Source organism: Pseudorca crassidens, chromosome 5, assembly GCF_039906515.1.
Source record: "Pseudorca crassidens isolate mPseCra1 chromosome 5, mPseCra1.hap1, whole genome shotgun sequence".
In the NCBI taxonomy this organism is placed as follows: Eukaryota; Metazoa; Chordata; class Mammalia; order Artiodactyla; family Delphinidae; genus Pseudorca; species Pseudorca crassidens.
The window spans coordinates 17528389-17536497 of NC_090300.1; the positions used below are offsets into that span (position 1 = coordinate 17528389).

The 8109-nt window shown below is 40.8% G+C and overlaps 2 non-coding genes across 2 annotated transcripts; both read right to left on the bottom strand.

Moving 5' to 3' along the window:
- Positions 1 to 4939: 4939 nt before the first annotated feature.
- On the bottom strand, positions 4940 to 5011 carry TRNAC-GCA (transfer RNA cysteine (anticodon GCA)). Its single transcript has one exon. It is a non-coding gene; the product is annotated as a tRNA-Cys (tRNA).
- A 2532-nt stretch (positions 5012 to 7543) lies between these two features.
- On the bottom strand, positions 7544 to 7615 carry TRNAC-GCA (transfer RNA cysteine (anticodon GCA)). Its single transcript has one exon. It is a non-coding gene; the product is annotated as a tRNA-Cys (tRNA).
- Positions 7616 to 8109: the final 494 nt, after the last annotated feature.

Sequence of the window (8109 nt, forward strand, 5' to 3'; positions counted from 1 at the left end):
AAGAAAAGCAGATGCTGGCAGCTGGAGTCAGGCCAGGCTGAACTGTGTGGGAAAGGCTGAAGGGAAATTTGGCAAAGCATCCAGAGTGTCTGCTGTACCTGTGTATCCCAGAACCTTGAGCTTGAGAAAAGCTTGTGTGCTCTTAGTTTTTCAGAAAGTGCCATCCCAGGGAGCAGGAGTGAGGGAAAAGGGAAGGAGGTAGAGAAAGAAGCTTCAATAAGTTCAAAGATGAATTTCCAAGCTGGCCTCCACGTGGTAACAAATGCACTAGTTGCTTGATCTCATAAAACTGTCTCTTGAGAGGATGTGTGAACAGCTGCATCCCCAGACAATCCGTCCTAAGAAATGAGGAGAAGATTTTAGCCTCAGCTTCTACATCTCATTGGTGAAGGGTTTCCCAATGGTGCATGAGCTCCTTAACACTTCCAGGTTCTGCATGTGGGGGCACCAACTGGGCCCGTGACCTCTCACACCTCAAAAGCATGAAGGAAGCCAAGAGTGGGAGGCCGGGGCATCCAGATTGGACAGGAGGGAAGGCTGCAGGGCATGCCTGGGTGGAGCTGACAGGTCTTTACATAGTCAGTTATCCACGTGGCAGCCAGGGCAGAAAAGGTGGTTAAGGGCCTCAGAAATGGTCAAGGCCAAGAGGATCTGAGATGCTGCCTAAGATATGCCTGATGCATTTTTGCTTAATAAATATTTATATACATTCACACAAAAAAACACACACATGTACAAACACCATCACATATAAAAAAGACAACAGTTTTAAAGACAGTGGTGAAGAGCCAACCAATTTTTATTCCCTCCTATATTCTTTGATATATGTTTAAAATTTTATATAATAAAGGTGCTTTGATTTTACAATGGCTGAAGGTCATGTGGACACTTTTGGAAAAGGAGGCAGAGTAGGAAACATTTCTCAGAGTAAAACAAACTGGAAAACAATTATTATTCTGTATTTTACATGATGGGCACAGACAGCATTGTCTTCTTCAATAAAAAGTTGACTCTTTTAAGAAATTGTTTAGAAAATCAGCAATAAGTAGTTTTCTAATGTGAGAGGTATTGCCTTATAATAAACTTGCCTTATAATAAAATTAGTTTCCAAATAATTTAGAAATATACTTTCTTTGTATATCTTGCTTCATTTATTTATTCATTCACTGAATTAGCAAGTAGCTGTTATTCACCAAATACTTTCTGAGCCCCTACTGTGTGCAAGGACCTTGCCAGTCACTTGACAAGAAGAATCAGAAAGTATTGTCACCAACTAAATGTCCATATTGGAATGGATAATATGGGTTATGGCAAAGAAAATTCATACTCACCAAGTACCCAAATGCTTTCTTACCTTTCTTAACCTCCAGTGCATGAAGTTGGGGCCACATGACTAGTTCTGTACTGCAAACTGTAAGCAGAAGTGATGTATGTCACTCCTGGGCTAAGGCAGATATGAACTGGAACCGTGACCTTAGGGCCACATTTTGCTAGATGGTATAGCTACAAGAGGGACAAGGCCACCATACCTGCATCAGACCTTGCAGGAAAAGGATACCAATCTTTACTGTTCACCACAGCCCGTGTGCAGACCCTTTTCTTGCCTTGGGATCCACACACAAAAAAACTGACAATTTTATGGGTTATTGTTATCTAGTAAACATACCAGGGAAACACATTGCCACCAAAACTCAAAGAGGCTCACTGAGTGATGCGCCTTGTTCTGTGTTGTGTCTCTCACTATAGAAGGCATATCCTGATGTGCCTCAGACACTGGGCACCTAAACATTTTACCAATGTAGCAGTAAATTGCTACTGTGTTTTTCTTCTGCCCCTAATAAGATGTGACTAAAAAGGACACAACACATTTGTGATCTTCTTCCACAAAGTACATAACCCCAGGCTAATCATGAAAGAACACCAGACAAACCCAAAGTGAGGAGTGTTCTACAAAATATCTGACCCAGAGTTTTAAAAAGTGTTAAGTATACAAAAAAAAAAAACCACAAAGAGAGAAAAGGGAACACTCTTACATTGTTGGTGAGAATGTAAGCTGGTGCAGCCACTATGGAAAACAGTACAGAAGTTCCTCAAAAAGCTAAAAATACAATTATTGTGAATAGTATACACATGTTCACCAAAAGACATGAATCAAAATATACACAGCAACAACACTGATAATCATCCAAAACTTAGAAACAACCCTGATGTTCATCTACAGACGCATGGAAACATAAATTGTAATATAGTCAATGAAAATACTCAATTCAGCTATGAAAATGAATAAACTACAACTACACACATAATATATATGACTCACACAAAAAATTTTGAGTGAAAAAAGCTAGGTACAAAAGAGCACAGACTGTATGATTCCAAATATATATCGTTCAAAAACGAGAACTACTCTATGCTGTTAGAAGTCAAGACGGTAATTATTCTTGGGAGATATACTGATTTTAAAGGAGGAAGAAGGGATCTTCTGAGGTGTTAGTTGTCTCAGCCTCCCATGATCACCTGCTAGATTGGGGATTCACTGGAAGGTCTAACATGACCCAATGTAGTTTTAGTCATGGCTAAGATTTATTACTGCAAAGGATACAGGACAGAAATAACAGAAAAAAGATATATACAGGCAAAGGTTAGAGAGGTCAAAAGCAGGCTTTCTTGTCCTCCCTATGCAGGGAATGCATCCTCTTCTCCAGCTGGGAAGTGCAAGAATATGTGTGAGATGAGCATGCTCAGGAAAGCTGGCTTGAATCTTGGGGTCCAAAGTTCCTAACTGGAATTGGTCACTTCCTAGCCATGGGTGTGAACCCCAAACCAGGCCCTGGGTACACATCATGAAACTTGATGTTTACTTTAACATGCTTGCTCATCTTGACTCACTACTTTGGGCATATAGACTAATATCTTTACCCAGCCACTATGTAAACATTCCAGTAGTTTAGTTCTCAGAGTTGACCAAGGGTCATTACGATGGCTATAGATTTAAACAAGAACTGAGTAAAACATATTTGCTTCATCAACTCCCTCTGCTCATTAATAATGTTATCATTCTTGCTCTGGGGACTGATTAGATGGGTAGGTTTTGTTTGTGCCTATGTATGCATATTATATATACTTCAAAAATTTTTAAAAATTAGTCAGGTAGAAATCCAGACCCATTAATTAGAGCCCTACATTCTTGTAAGTCTACTGAAACCCTGGGAAGTTATCAAAATAACATTAGGAAACCATTAGGGAATATAAAAAGCAGGGGTAACTCTAAATGTAAGTAGATGTCAAGAGAACAAGAAAGGGAATTAAATTCATGATGATGAGTTTCAGAGTACGTTAAGTAGGCAGATTACCATGAATTTTGTAAAAAAAATTTGTATTTGGATGTTTTGGCTATTCTTTAATGTGTCTGAAGTGATCAAAAACCAAATTATGAACAAATTTGTAATTCAGATGTAATTTTATGGGAATTTAATTGATTGTACAATCTGTTAAAAGTTACCAAAAACAGGTTTTCAAAAGTTTATCTCTTATGTTTTTAATTTTTAAATTGAGCATTAAAACATATGTGCAGTAAAAAAAAAAAAAAAAGAGTTACCTATGATCCAGCAATCTCACTCCTGGGCGTATATCCAGACAAAACTATAATTCAAAAAGGTACATGCACCCCTCTGTTCACAGCAGCACTATTCACAATAGCCAAGACATGGAAACAACCTAAATATCCATCGACAGATGAATGGATAAAGAAGATGTAGTACATATATATAAGGGAATAGAAAGAACAAAATAATGCAGCAACATGGCTGGAACTAGACATAAGTGAAGTAAGCCAAAGACAAATATCATATGATATCACTTATATGTGGAATCTAAAATATGACACAAATGAACTTATCTACAAAACAGAAACAGATTTACAGACATAGAAAACAGACTTGTGGTTGCCAAAGGGGGAAAGGGTTAGGAGAATGATGCATTGGGAGTTTGGGGTTAGCAAATGCAAACTATTACATAAAATAGATATATAGAATAGATATATATATAGAGAGAGAGAGAGAGAGAATGGATAAACAACAAGGTCCTACTGTATAGCACAGGGAACTATATTCAATATCCTGAGATAAACCATAAGAGAAAAGATTATGAAAAAGAATTATACATATATGTATAACTGAATCACTTTGATATACATCAAAAATTAACACAACATTGTAAATCAACTGCACTTCAAGTTTTAAAAACCCACAAGGAAAGGCTGAGCAACTGTTAGAAGTTGATGGACGCTAAGAAGACATTACGACTAAATGCAACATGGTGCCCTGTATTGAATCCTGGAACAGAAAAAAGACACTGGTGGAAAAACTGGTGAAATCTGAATGAAGTCTTTGGTTTGGTTAATAGTGCTGCACTGATGTTTCATAGTTTTGAGAAATATGCCACAGTTATGTAAGCTTGTCAACATTAGGGGAAGCTGAGTGAAAGTTATAGGGGAACCTCTCTGTACTATCATTAAAACTCTTCTGTAACTCTAAAATTACTAAAAGATAAAAAGTTTGTACAAAGGAAGCTGGAAATTTCTGCTTGATAAGACCTGAATATACAGGACCGGAGAAATAAAGGTACATATGAGAAAGTGCATGTGTGTGTGTATTTTTGTCTATTGGTGTGTCTGTGTGTGACTGTGTGTGTTTGTGATTGGGGGACATCTGGTGTGGGGGTGTCTTTGGGTGTGTGGCTGTGTTTGTGTGTGTCTAGTGCAGGCAGGGTGTGTTTACATGAACACATAGTTCTACTGTGAGGGAATTAATAAGCCAAGGCGCCTCCATGAACCTGAGAGTGAGTGCCTCCTTAAATTTTGAGCCCTAGGCACCTTGCTTAACTCACCCTAGATCCAGTCTTTTAAAGAAGCTGCCAGGAAGAACAAAAGAAAAAAAACAGGGGGCACCTGGATTTGAACCAGGGACTTCTTGATCTGCAGTCAAATGCTCTACCACGGAGCTATACCCCCTGATGCTATTAATGCCCCCTATAAGTCCTTATTCCACTTGTATGAGTTTCATCATACTTCATAAATATCTGTGTGGCTGAGATTCCTGCTAGATTTAATTTCATGCCTGATTCCCTTCTAGCCATGTCACCTCATACTTTTCCCATAGCATGTATGTTCATTCTCTTCTCAGAACTTAAAGCTCAGTGCTCTATTCTCAGTCTAACCCTCCAGCGATTAAAATACACCACCAACTGCCCATAAATCTCCAGGCACATCAGTGAATGTTCTAAATATCATGGGCTGCCATTAAGTATTGGACATGGAGGGGGTCTTAACTGGGAAACACAACTGGACTACAGAGGTTTATGTACAACTCTGAATTACAGGCAAATATTGTATGTGTGCATGGATTGTATATTGTACATGATTTCATCAGATTTTCAAGGGGATCTCATCCAGGTGAACAGTCTCATTTACAGCTGGAAAAAAAAACAGTTAAGTCCAAAATTCACCTTTGAACACCACTGACTCCTAGTTCCTTGAGTTCCAGTCTGAGAACTTTCAATCTGTGTATCTCCAAGATTGAGAAGAAAGGTCAAGGAAATCTCTGTCACTGCAGTAAGTTCTCCCTGATGAAGCCTGGCAGCTGCTGTGAAGCTAAGGAGCCCACAGCCCCCAGAGCTCCAGCTCACAGCTCTCTGAGTGCTGTAGACGACCCTTCCCAGCTGCTCCACTCTGAGGTTCTACAGAAACTTCAGTTGCAAACCCAGTGTGCCCCAAATTACATTTGCTGTCTTCCTGCTCAAACCTGCATCTACTCTTATTTTGCTTTGTGGTGATAATAATAGTCTATATTTACTAAACATTTGCTATGTGCCAGGCTCAGTACTAAAAGTTCTAGCCATAACTTCCTGCTGAATCTTCACCAAAAACTCCCACAGGACAGGTATTATTGTTAGCATACTGATTTTGCAAGTAAGGAAACTGAGGCACAGAGTGGCCATGCAGGTGGGAGGTGGTGGGGCCAAGATTTCATTGTGGGCTCAGAGCTGGGTGCCAGGCCTGCCTATGTAACCATCTGATCAACCTCCTCCCTGTCTTGGTTGGTGACACCACTGTGTACTGTCATTTGGCCAAAGCATGTAACATAACTCAACTTCTTCCAACCTCTCCTCCCAGTGCAAGTTAATCACTGGGTACTGCTGATTTTAGCTTTGACATCACTTAATCCCACTCCCACCCTGGCACCACAGTGCCACCACCTCCTAAATGGCCTCCCAGCCTCCACCCCTGACATCCATCTCCTACTGCTCCCACAGCAGTCATTTTAAAACTAAGTGCATCTAGTCCACTCCTCTTAAAGGCCTTCATGATAAACTGCAAGACTCTCAGCACAAGAGTTCTTACATTTTGATCCCTGTCTGCCTCCTCAGCTTCAGCCTCCTCTGCTGACACTCCCCATAGCACATTTTGTGCTCCAGCTGCCTCCAACTGCATCCATCTGGCTCCAGCCTCTGCCCATGCAGTTTTCTCTGCCTGGGACCCAACCCTCACTCACTGCACCCCTGCCTCTCCTCCACCCTCCCTCTGGTGCGATACTGTTCTTCTATGAGACCCTGACTTGCCATCAGCTCCTCTTGGAAGCCTCCTGTAACCTCCCTCCTCTGGACAGAGGTAATAGCTGCCTCCTCTGCATTCCTGAAGCTGGCCCAGCTCGGTCCAGCTCACAGCTGTCTGCTTTCTTATTTTACAGGCCTGCTTCCTTGGCTGAGAGCACACTGAGTCCAGGGGCTGTGTCTTATTCACTTCTGGGTTCACACTTTGCACAATTCTGGCATGTAGTAGGGGCTCAGTGTATGTCATTCAAGCTGATTTTAAAATGCAGCAGTGCCTGAGCTGCAGGCAGGAGTTAAACCTAGACTAAGCCCTGACCTCTGGCCCCAGCCTGGTTCCGGAATGCAGGCACCCTAGGTGGAGTGCTCGCTGCAGGCAATGAACTGGGGATGGAAAGGTAATAGAAAGTCCTCAAGCTTTAGATCAGGAAAGGAGTGCAGTTCCCTAAACTTTAGGCCAGTTCATGTTTATCCAGTGCTCTGTGAACAAGGTCTCTATTCCCTGACTGCCCCCAGGACACTGTAAAGTGTGGGCACCATCACTAATTTACTGGGTTTGCCCTGCAGCCAAATGTTCTAAAACTCTATGGACAGTTCTAGCACCTTGGGAGCATTGCTAAGTGGAATTTTGTGACAAAGATTTTAACAGAAGGAAAACAGAATGAGTAGTATAATGAAGTCATTGAGAACCATGCTCTGAGTTCAAATCCTGAACCTGAGCTTTGTAGCATCTCCAAGTCTCAGACTCCTCATGCAAAATGGAGATAATGTGTCTTGTAAAATTTTGGTGAGAAATGAAGGAGGTAATTAACATAAAGAACATAGTCTGCCACCTGGCATATACAAAAGGGAAATTAGTGATTATTCAAAGAGCCATGAGCCACAGAAGATAAAAGTCAAAATCAATACATATTTTTCTAAGGCATGAAGAATATGCAGGGGGTGCCTGGATTTGAACCAGGGACCTCTTGATCTGCAGTCAAATGCTCTACCCCTGAGCTATACCCCCACTGACATGGACTTGTTTTCATAATCTCTCTCTCTCTCAACGTTATGATTCTAAACACCAGTAACTCAGGGGAACTATAATCAGAGAGAATGCTGCCTGGAAGAAGTCTGGGCATATCAAGTCTTAGAATTTCATTATGAAAAAAGACCTGACTCCTGAGAATTAAGTTCTCTGAGCCTAGAAACTTAGACTTTCCATACCCAAAGCCTCTGCTGTCTGCCATATCTCATACAAAGTGAACCTTTGTTCCAGATAAAAATCCTCAGGTTTTCCACAAATAACATCATCAGTATAATGGGATGATTGGATTCCTGTCATGTTTCCTTAGCTACGGCTCCCAGCAACTGAGATCCTCATTGCTCTTCTGACTTCACAGAACTGAGCTCATAACTGGCAGTCAATAGACATTTGTTACATTAAACTGATTCTGGAAAAATTTTGTATAAATAATGATTTGTGTGAGATAGCTTTTCCAAGACATAACTGTAAGATGA